Source organism: Rhincodon typus, chromosome 10 (genome assembly GCF_021869965.1).
Source record: "Rhincodon typus isolate 14 chromosome 10, sRhiTyp1.1, whole genome shotgun sequence".
Taxonomy (NCBI): domain Eukaryota; kingdom Metazoa; phylum Chordata; class Chondrichthyes; order Orectolobiformes; family Rhincodontidae; genus Rhincodon; species Rhincodon typus.
The window spans coordinates 67,329,181-67,341,396 of NC_063341.1; positions in this window are offsets into that span (position 1 = coordinate 67,329,181).

Sequence of the window (12,216 nt, forward strand, 5' to 3'; positions counted from 1 at the left end):
AAAGCTGCATTCATGAACCAACATTTATACTGGTAAGTGGCTCTTTAGCTCCATGACGAGTGATAAAGCATCATTATTGCAGCAGCGAAGGCTACAGTTTTTGCTTGTTCCTGCTTTGTTACATTCTCGGAAAGTGCATGTTTATTTTTAAAAGATGTATTTCTGCAACTTGGTCGACAATTGTTCAATCCCTTCAAGCAGAATAAACATTTTCTTAGTTTTTTTTTCTGAAAGAAATAGACATTTTGGTCCCCAGGACTCCTGCTGGGATGGCTTTCTCTGCCACTATTTCTGTTGTAACTCTTGACTAGTCACAGTTTGATTCATACTTCTCACTTTCATTCCAAGTCATGTAATTACTATCACAACTTCAATGCAATGCGCTGCCATGGAATTAAAAAGCGCTTCAGGTGTCTGATTAATGTGCTTGTTCCAAAATTAGCTCTCTGTCTGCCTCTACTAATGATTGCCCTGTAGTGTGAACAGATTGCCTTCAGTTTATTATTGGGATCTATGGTGGAATCTTTCCAGACAATTCTTTAATGAAGAATCATAAAACGATGGTGTAGGCTTCCATGGTGCTGGGTTATTGTACAATGAGAAATTGAAAGATTTATTAGATTGAACTTCCTCAGTCACATTCTGTCAATACCACTACAATGATGATTCAAGGATCAGTAACTTATGAAGGGTTCTCCAATGCCGCTATGATTTCATATGTATTATCATTTACCAGATATTCCTGTTGTTACTTTTTTGAAAATATTCTTACTAAATAGTCCAAGAAATGATATTAGTAATCCTTTTGCTTCTCATAACTAGGCCTTTGGATCCCTGTATCTCCATGAAGGTAACATTGTGGAGGATGCAGCAGTTACCCAGGAACTTTGGGACCTGCTCTGTACTGCAGGGTTCCTGTTGAGGATCCAAAGCATTGGACTCATTATTTACAGAAGGCAGATTGCCTACTGGACCATATTATTGACCATGGCTCACTTTTCTCCTTTGGTGAGCGGAGTGGGTGAAAAGTGGCAATCATTATCGACATACAGAGGGGGTACCTGAGCTGTCACTCTTTAGCTCCTCTGGGAGGGAAGAACATGTTTAATCAGGCTTATTGCTGCAGGATGACTGCATTATGATTCATAGGATTACAGAATCCCTACAGTGTGGAAGCAGGACATTCGGGCCATCAAGTCCACACCGAACCTCTGAAGAGCATCCCACCCTAACCCATTCCCTCACCCTATCACCCCGTGTTTCACATGGCGATTCAACCTAACCTGCTCATTCCTGGACACGATCGGGCAACTTAGCATAGCTAATCCACTTAACCATAATCTTTGGATATGAGAGGAAAATGAAGCACCCAGAGGAAACCCACACAGAAATGGGCAGAATGTGCAAACTCCACAGAGACAGTCATCTGAGGGTTGAAACGAATCCAGGTCCCTGGCACTGTGAGGCAGCAGTGCTAACCACTGAGTCTGCCAGAAGAGAGGGCATTCATGAGATGATGAACTTGGCATACTTATGCCCCAACTGCTAAAAGTATTAAATAGAAGTCCTTGTGCTTGCCAATCCCTTTTTTGTTGTTACAGACCCGCCTGTGTGGAGTCAGTCAACATCCCACGCCATTGGGAATCCTGCTACCTTGGCAAAGCCACGTGTCACCTCATCCTACTTGTCTCTTCTCAGACAAAGGACAATAGACTGCCTCCTTCTGGACCAGATAACCTCTACTACAAAGCTTCATTCCAGCCTGGGGTGGCCATTTGATCCATCAAGACCAGACTAGTTACTGTACAGCAGCCCAACCAGTTCCATACTCCTTGCCTATCTGTAAGGACATAGCATCATAGAGACATAGAGTCATACAGCACAGAAACAGACTCTTCTGTCCAACTTGTCAATGCTCCCGAGATATCTTAAATTAATTTAGGCCCTTTTGCCAGCATTTGGCCCATATCCCTCTAAACTCTTCCTATTCATGTACCCATCCAGATGCCTTTTACATGTTGTAATTGTACCAGCCTCTACCACTTCCTCTGGCAGCTCATTGCATACACACACCACCCTTCTGTGTGAAAATATTGCCCCTTAGGTCCCTTTTAAATCTTTCCCCTCTCACCTTAAACCCATGCCCTCCAGTTTTGGACTCCCCTACCCTGGGAAAAAGACTTTGGTTATTCACCCTATCCGCACCCCTCATGATTTTATAACCTCGATAATGTCACCCGTCAGGCTCTGACACTCCAGGGAAAATAGCCCTAGCCTTTTCAGCCTCTCCCTATAGCTCAAACCCTCCAATCCCACAATATCCTTGAGAGTGTTTTCTTTACTGTTTCAAGTTTAAAGTGGCCTAATTACCCAGAATCCTAGGCTAATGTTCTGGGGGTGTGGATTTAAATCCCACCATATCAGACAAAAGTTAGTAAAAGCTGGTTTTATGGCAACGACTGTTGACTATAGTAAAAACCCATCTGGGTCATTAATGTTCTCTAGGGATGGAAATTTGCCATCCTTACCTGGCCCGACCTATAAGTGACTCCAGACCCACAACAGTATGTTTGATTCTTAACTGCTCTCCATACAAGCAGAGATGGGCAATAAATGCTACCCTAACCAGTGGTACCCACATCCAATGAAGAAATAAAAAAGAAATTTCATGACTTTCCAGATAATAGGATATTCTACTGCTTTTATTGAAATTTTACCAATATCTTACACTCCTTCCTGGAAGGGCTTGAAGGCGTCAAAATTGAGAGTGACCTAGAGGCCACTGTCAGGACCAAGTGTGCCACTCTGCAGTAAGGTGGTGGAGGGATGGTTAGGCTGGTGGATAAGACTGGTAGTGCAGAGCCTTCTAGCTGTCTCCCCTTGCAGACATCCTGCTTCTCTTCTGATGAGCTCCATTCGTCGGAGTAGGAGACATTGACATCACAGCTTCCACGCCAAAGTCAGCAGCCCTTATCCTTCCCTGACAGTAAGCACCAGCTCTGTAAAACCTACTTCTAACACATTGCCCATTCCTTCCGCTAACACAGCCCAAGCAGAAGTGAGTCGGACCATAAGGTATAGGAGCAGAATTAAGTTATTTGGCCCATTGAGCCTGCTCTGCCACTCAATCATGGCTGATATGTTTCTCAACACCATTCTCCTACTTAGCCCTGTAAACTTTGACCCCTTTACTAATCAAGAAACTCTCCATCTCTGTATTAAATGCTCAATGACTTGGCCTGCACAGCCCTCTGCGGCAATAAGTTCCATTGATCCACCAGCTTCTGGTTGAAGATATTCCTCTTCATCTCAATTCTAAAGGGCCATCCCTTCATTCTGAGGTTGTGCCTTCGGGTCCTGGTCTCTCCTATTAGGGGAAACATCTTCTCCACTTTAAAAATGAAAAGTTGAAAGCACCTCACCTGAAATTTGGTAACTGTCAGCTTCAAAGCTCTGGTCACAGTGTCCATCTTGCAAACAAACACTTATCCTTTGTTGAGTAATGTGGAAAGTCCATCAATGGACTTATGTGGTCAAAGTTTGAAAAGTGGGCATCACACAAGTTGGTAAAGGCTAGGGTATCATGATTAAATTGCTACACATACCCCTGTACAACTACCCTTCTCAAAGTGGAGCAGGCTGAAAGCAACTATTGGCACAGCACCCACCCACAGGAGGGCATTCACATTCTGTAATGCTACCTCCAGCAGCAATATCATACTAATGATCGATACTGTTAATAATATTGATTTATGAAACAACTTGCTTTTATTTAAAGTTATTCATCACGGGATGAGGGCATTACTGGCTAGGCAGCATTTGTTGCCCATCCCTAATTGCCCGGAGGCCAGTTAAGAGTCAACCACATTGCTGGCAGGTATGGAATCACATATAGGCTAGATCAGGTAAGTTTCCTTCCCTAAAGGGCATTTTTCCAACAATGGATTTATGGTCATCACTATTCTTTTAATTCTAGATTTTTTAAAATTGAGTTCAAATTCCACTAACTGCTGTGGTGGGATTTGAACACAGGTCCCCAGAACATTATTTTGATTGCTGGATTAACAGTCCAGCAATAACACCACTTGGCCACTGCCTTCCCAAATGCTTTTCATCTCAAATGTTTCACAGCTTGTGTGGACTGTATTTAACTATAACTACGGTTGTGACATGGCAAAATACAGAGCCCAATTTGCAAACAACAGTGCCTAAATAAACAAGATAAATGAACACAGTGGTTTTTGAGGGCTACATTTTGCCTAAGAAAAAAGCAAAATACTATGGATGTCAGCAGGCCAGGCAACATCTTTAGAAAGAAGCATGATTAACTTTTCAGTTTGTTGAACATTCACCAGTTCGGAAGACAGGTCATTGACCTGAAACATTGGCCCAGATCTTTGTCATAATGGAGAATCTGTCTGTTGATAGTGAAAATAGCAGAACTTCCAGACACTTGTAAGCCCTGCTTCTGAAAATAGCTCTTTCCATTTTTGCGTGGCCAGTTAAATCATCAACTATCTCCGTTGAAGTGGAATTCTGGTAGATAACAGGTCTGAACTTGATAGATGCATTTGGATAGCCTGGCTATCCATTTCATGAAGTAGGGTAATCATTTGGATGTGGTCCCTGGACACCTTTGGTAAAGTCAGATGTCCATTGGGGAACGTAAAATGCCAATTGGTAAAAATAGACATGAACGTGCAGAAAAACGCTGGACAACCCATTGCTGTCAAGCTCATTAGAACTGTCAATAGACATGTCAAAACTAATCGTCAAACTGTCACAAGCCTTTGTTAGGAGACCTTCTCAAAGGAAGCTGACAACTGCACTTGTCAAAAGTGACAAGAAGCCTTCTCAAAAGGACTGTCAGAGGGAGGTGTCAATAGGAGCCAGTCAAAAGTAACAACAGGACTTTTTCAATACATTTGTCAACCGAGGTGTCAGAAATGTCAAGAGCCGGTCAACAGGATTTGTCAAGTTGTCAAAACATTTAAGAGTCCTATCCTTTAAATTTTGAGTGTTTTTAAAAGATTCACTCCTAGCTATTTCTTTCTATCTATTGAAATAAGCCAGAAGATTTACATTATTGCTGCATGATTGATTTTATAACCATTCATTATCACAGCAGGGTGTCTTCCATTTCACAGTTTGATTGACAGCTATGAGTGGTTGGAGACTTTTTGAAGTGGGACTAGGAATGAATTCCAATGCTTATTCTTATAAGTGATTGTGCACGTAAAAGAAATGTTTGTTGTTATAATACATTATTTATTTGAAAGAATATTGTAGATATTTTTATAAATGAGAGGCTTTTGTCAATATCATGAAGTCTGCAACTGACACTTAAAACTTTATTTCAGGCAAATTTATTGTATCTCGTCTCTGCACAGGCCCTGATGTCTAGTGGAAAATAGATGAGTTTACACTGCAGTTGTTGAGTTAAAGACCAAAGGGCGATGGATAAGGGGCATTGGTTAATGTGTTTAGGTATCAAGTTGACACAGTGGAAACAAGTGGCCATGGTGGAGAGGCATAAATTTGTATGGAAGCTATACGAGCTGTTGGGAGGATAGTGTGTCAGGACTTGGTATGGAATATGATGAGTTATAGAGGCTGATGGGAAAGAAGGATTGACATGAGTTGGCATGAAAGGTGTATGAGGAGAATGAGGGATGCAAGGGCTGACAGCTTAATTCTTTTGTCAGTAAACTTCAACACAGTACCAGTGTGTAGCAGCAGTCCTTTCACACAGCCTGGCTCTGTACCCCACAGTGTCTGCTCTCAAACCAGGATCTCAGGGAACCCCACTAGCCTAGAATGAACATCTAGCTGACTTTCTTCCTTGCTCAGGTTTGTGGGCCAGCTCTTCAATCCAAGACCGTTAACCATGTTTCACTCCACAAATGTCCCTTACTATGAGTTCTTAGAAGGAAGAGAGGACTTTTAGCTTGAATCTCACCTGAGAGATTACACCCTCTGACAATATTGCACTGAAGTAACAATTGAGTTCGTTCTATTTATTCTGGGGTGGAATTGGACCCCACAGTCATCTAACCTAGAGGCAAGAACATTCCCACTGAGACAAGGCTGAATCCATGTGTGAGAATATTGGCCCTAACGTCATCAGAGACCAATTACTGATGAAGGAAATGGGAATCTGGAACATCACTCCTCGCGTGTTTTTGTTATAAAATTGTAGAAACACAATTAAAAATGCAACACCCATTTCATGGTACATTGTATTCATTGAGGCATGGAAACATTTTCCACACAATTGCTCCTCCACATTTATTGAACCTGTGCCTGGCTCATCCTCTTCTGGGAAGAAACCTTGGAACTGATTCATCAAGTTACAGAATCAGATTGCTATTTGGAAGAATTGGAGCATGTACACAACAGTAAGTTAACTCCAGTTACAGCTCAGGGATATGTAATGGAGGTATGACATTATCCCCACTTGTCTCTCAAAGTTAAGGAAGCCGCAGGATTACTAGTCTATTTCACCAGCAGTAAGTTTTTGCCTGCTGGCCAAGCATATTGTTGAATGCTGTGCAATCCATTAAAATTAATGAATGTCAAATCATAGGCAATGTATCTGCAATTTTCCAAACTGTGCAGCTGGTAAGCAAACATCCCACCAGTAACAGATAGCCATAAAACCAGCCTCTTCACTTCAACTGAACTAACATGGATAGAGCAAATCAGTAGCTGTACCTGAATTTAATTTAGCATAACCTGACTTATTCGTTAAGGCTATATGGAATAAATCATGGTGATGACAATGTGCTGCCCTCTTTTTAACCCTGTGTAATTAACCAGGACAGTTTTACCTGAGGTTCTCAAGATTTTGTCAATCCTGAAATATTCCTCATGAATTAGGTTTAAGTGATTGGTTTTTACCTACTTCTAACTGATGCACTACTGACCTGTTATTCCCCATCAGATGATATAAGCAGCAAATGTAATTTGCAATTAAAAACTTTTGCCCTCTGTTTTAGTGTAATGAAGATTAATGTTGCAAGCTTGTCTCTGTATTCCCATTTTGGAGAGGTAATCTGATTCCTTGGCTTCAGTTGGCATGTTGTTCAATCTAGAGCTGACGTGTTCCTCTCCTACAGCATTCCCCCATTTCTACAACACTTTCTACTCAGCATCACCTTACTTCTGTCTCTGTCCCTTAAATTCTTACTGACTTGCATTGTCTCTAAGATACAACTTTTTCAGGACATCCCCTGCCAACATCTGAGCCCCAGACTTCACAAACTCTATTGCCCTCTAGTACACAAACTCAAAGCCATTTTCATGGTTTTGTCCATGGCCTTGCCATATTCTAACTCAGCCACCTCACTGAATCTGACCTTCAATCCTCAGAGACTAATCTCTTTTGTATCTCAACATTTACTATTTCTTCACTTCACCACAGATAGAGAAACCTCCAGTCTCATTGACTACGAACTCTGAGTTTCATTACCTAAAACCCCAATTTGGTATTTCTTCTCTACCATAAAATGTCTCCTCAAGATATTTTCAACCATTATTTGTTAATTGGTTTAGACTCTTCCTTTATTTCTTCGTGTCGGTTTCTCCTATATGAAGAATCCTCAGATATTGTCTCAATCAAGACACTTTGTAAATGCATCATTATCATAGGATCATAGAAATACAGAACAGCTGTAGGAAAGAAGGAGGCCATTCAGCCCATCATGCTCGTATTTACTTTGCAAGAATAATGCCACTTTGCAAGAATAAATCCCACTCCTCTGCATTTACCCCATGGTCCTGCAAATTGTTTTAATTAAGTCATTATTCAATTTCTTATTGAAAGATATGACTGAATCCGCCTCCACTACACTCTCAGACTGATCTTAATCACTCACTGCAAAAAAATCTTATTCCTCATGTTTGCTTTTGTTCTTTTGCCTTTCACCTTAAATCAGTGTCCGCTTGTTTCTTGACTCTTCCACCAATCAGACGACTTCTCCCTATCTACTCTGTCTGTGTTTCTCGTGATTTTGATTGGCCCCTATCAAATCTGCTCTTGAACCTCTCTGCTCCAAGGAGACCAGCCTCAACTTTGCCAATCTATTCAAGTAACTGAACCATTATTTCTGGTTCCTTCAACCATTCTTTTGAGGCATTTCTGCATACTCTCCAATGCCTCCATATCCTTTCTAAAGTGTGGCGTATAGAATTGGATGCAATACTCTAGTTGAAGGTGAAGCAGTGTTTTATAAAGGCTCATCGTAACTTTCATACTTTTCTCTAATCTCTGTTTCTATTTATGAAGCCCAGGATCTAGTAAACCTCACTAACTACATTCCCACCCTGTCTTGTTAGTTTCAATGATTTGTGCACAGATATCTTAACTCCACCAGTTCCTGTAATTCCTTTAAAATATTATATTTTATATTGTCCCTCCTCATTCTTGCTATCAAAATCTATCACTTCATAGTTTCTGCATTAGGCCACTTATCCACTCATTCTACCAACCTGTATGTGTCATCTTGAAATATGTTACTGCCTTCATCGCTACTTACTGTTTCTGGTCACTCAGCTTTTGTAGCTTGATCAAAATCAACTTCAAATTGCTACTGGCCTGTTATTCCAAGGACTTCAACTTTGCTGGTGCCTGTTATGGTACTTTATCAAACATTGTTTTGGAATTCCATGTAATCACATCAATCCTTAACTTGCCAAAAAACTTAATCAAACTGGTTAAACATGATTTTCCCTGAACAAATCTGTGTTTGCTTTCTTTGCAAGGCTGAGTTCAGCAGAAATGATCCATGCAGCAGATGTGCTGCTTTGCAACTTTAAAGTCGTCAAAGTAACCAGAAAAAAAGTCATAAGTTTGTTTTTCTCGAGATGACTAAGAAAAGTCAATAGGTTAGCCTGTCTCTGTGTCTCGGGGAGAGATGAAGCCAATCATATCTGGTGAATGTACAGAAATACAGAAGAGTTTGCAACCATGTCAATTCAGTAAGAAATTAGAGAATGAAGATAGGAATGATACCTCTCTGAATTTTCTTTTCTCAACTATTTGATTAAACATAAGTTTCTGAGAATTGAATTTCAACTTCCTTATCTTTATTCTTTGATTTCTCTCTTATGTCAACCTATGGCTTTGTGACCTTGCTACCAGGCAGTCAGGAAAAATCCCAGCATATACTTCCTGTAACATCTCAGTTGCCTGAATTTCCACTGGCTTTTCAAACACGGCAGGCATCACTGTGATCCAGCTATATAATTCTTGATGATAAATTGTATCTCCAGAATAGACAATTTCTCTATTACTCTTATCACCACTTCACCACTTTTCACTGAACTCTTCATTTTCACTTTATATGATGGAACACTGCTCTTCTCACCTGAATTCCACATATTACCACTTTTTCTGGACACAATCATTCCAAATTACATAACGTCCTCATTTCCTACCATCGAAGATTTATTTGATGCTGTATCTCTTAAAATTTTAATTTCATTACCTTCTCCTCCTGGTACAGATGAGTAAACCTTACCCACTCAGGTAAATTCTTTAAAGAGATCTGGTAATCTCTTATTAACCAACCCCTGATCAGGCTGTACATTCTTTTGTAGCTCTTTATCCTCCACTGGGATCTCCTTTACCACTTCAATAAACCTCATTGGCTTATCCATTTTATCACATCTGTTTTCCCAGTGCATTTCTTAAACCACCAACACTGCAACTTCATGTGTCTTACTTTATTGCAGTGAAAACACCTGAGCTTTTCTACTTCTCTTCCCCACCTCATGGGTTTCCTTTCTAACCTGCGGTAAACTATCTTTACTATCTTCAATGAGATCTCCCTTTCCTTTCCTCCTGAGGATTCCTCACAGATTGAAATTAACACCAGAAGCCAAACTTTGATTTATGAACCAACTCATAATCATCTGCTTTTTCTGCTGCCAATATTGCAGTTATAACTCTCTGCTCTTTCATGTGAGTTCTCACTACTTCAAGAAGTGAATGTTTGAACTCCTCCAAAATAACAGTTTCTCTAAGAGTGTCATATGTCTGATCCATTTTCAATGCCCTTATCCACCTTTAAAAGTTAACTTGTTTGATCTTTTCAAACTCTACATACATTTGACCAAGTTCCCTCCTTAGATTCCTAAACTTTGTCAGTAGGCTTCTGGCACCAGTTCAATTGCAGTTAAGATGGCTTTGTTCACCTCTTCATACTCCCCAGACACTTCCCCTGATAGCAATTCAAATAACTCAATAGCATTACCTATCAACTTTGCCTAAATTAACAAGATCCACATGGTCATTGTCCATTTCATTTGTTTAGCTACTTCCTCAAAAAGAAATGAAACAGGCTTCTATGTTCTTCTCATCAAACTTTGGCAATACTTGGACATATTTAAACAGATCCACACCAGGCTTTTGGCTACAATAGGTTTGCTCTTCATCACTGTCCTCATCACTGCTCCTGCTTCCACTATTATAAGTTGACTTTCCTCTTTCCAGCTTCAGAAATTCAAAGACTCTATGTTTCTCCCTTTCTTCTGCTTTTAATCATAATTCAAACTGTTTCATTTCCTTTTCATATTCAAACTCTTTTAATTCTTTTGCTCTTTGTTCCATTGCAAATATCTCTCTCTCTTTTGCTTTCGCCTCTCTTTCTTTTTCTTTTTGTTCTGCCAGGGCTATTCTTTCTTTTGCTTTTTCCTTTGCCATTGCCTCTAATTCAAGAGCTGCTTCATTTACAATTGAATTTCAGCCACTTCCAATGATTCTGATTGCATTCCTGTCAATTGTAAATGCTAAGCCATTGCTGCAATGATCTTGCTTTTCCTCACAGACACAGGCAACTCCAACATCAACCTGCTTGCCAGTTCAGAAAGCTTTGCCTTGCTCATTTTCCATAAACTACCTGAAGTGACTCCTTCCAGCCCCCAGAAAGCTCTCAGCAACTGAAAGAGCCATTACTATACAAGTAACACCCTATTTAAACCAACCAAATACAACACCTGAAAAAAAACCACACCAACACTCACTGTCGTTGAGCCTAACAAACCTAAACCCCAAAAGAAATTAGAAATTTTGATCCTGACAAGAGCCCCCAATATGACATGGACGAAACCACCTTCAAATATATCAAAGAGATAGCCTAGACCTTAACTTTTATCTAATTTAAAGGCAAGTGTAAGGTGTAATGTTATGGATGTAATTTGTTTGGTTACATTTCTTGGCTTTAAGCAAAACGCACTTTATCTGCAGCCTACAGTTAAAATACAAACTAAAGAAAGAAGAATTACTGTAACTTTAACTCTATTAGAAAACTTAAATAAATAATAGAGTATTTAACTACTAAACAAGAACCGTTCCAAAATAGTAACATCCCATAAACACACCTTGGCAAAGGCAAATTCAGTAAAACAGATTGTCTCACATGCAGTGTTTCTCTAGTCCAGAAGGAAAGAACATCAAGAGAAAATTCTGGAAAAAAACTCTAGCTTTTTGCTGTGGCAGAAAGAGATGAAACAGCCTTCACAGACAACTTCAAAATCCCAACAACTGAAAGCTAAATTAAAACTCTGGTTCCGTGGGGGCCTGACTCCACCCATTCATGCTGCTTCTATTGTTCCAACTTAAAAAAGACAAGGCCTCACAAGCTGTTTACTTTATTGGCTTGGAAGAGGCAACTCTTCCCTCTAGCTCAAGACCGCTCTTCAAAAATAAAACAGAACAAAATATACCTCGCGAAGCTTTAATATTGTCATATGACCAAGATGACTAAACTGAAAACCTATGCACCAGGTTTCATTCTAGGATCTGACTTTTCCCATGTTACTATCAGCTGGGATCAAAACACATGGGTGTAATGTTCGTAATTCTTCAGTTCTGTGGCCCTAGTGCTACACCTAAAGAGGATTAGAAATTTATGGCTTTATCTCTGCAATTTCCACCCTTATTCCTCTCAGTATGCTCAGATATTTCTGGTCTGGTTCTGGTGACTTACTAACTTTAAGCGTAGTCATCCTTTCTAGTATCTCTCCTGGGTCAATTTTTAGCCTATTCTGGGTATCTGGGTTCTTAATTACTTTCTCTTTTATGACAGTTTTGGCAGCCTAGAACATAGAACACAGAAAAGTACAACACAGGAATGGGCCCTTCAACCCATGACGTTGTGCCTAACATGATGCCAAATTAAACTAATCCCTTCTGCCTGCCCGATGCCCATATCC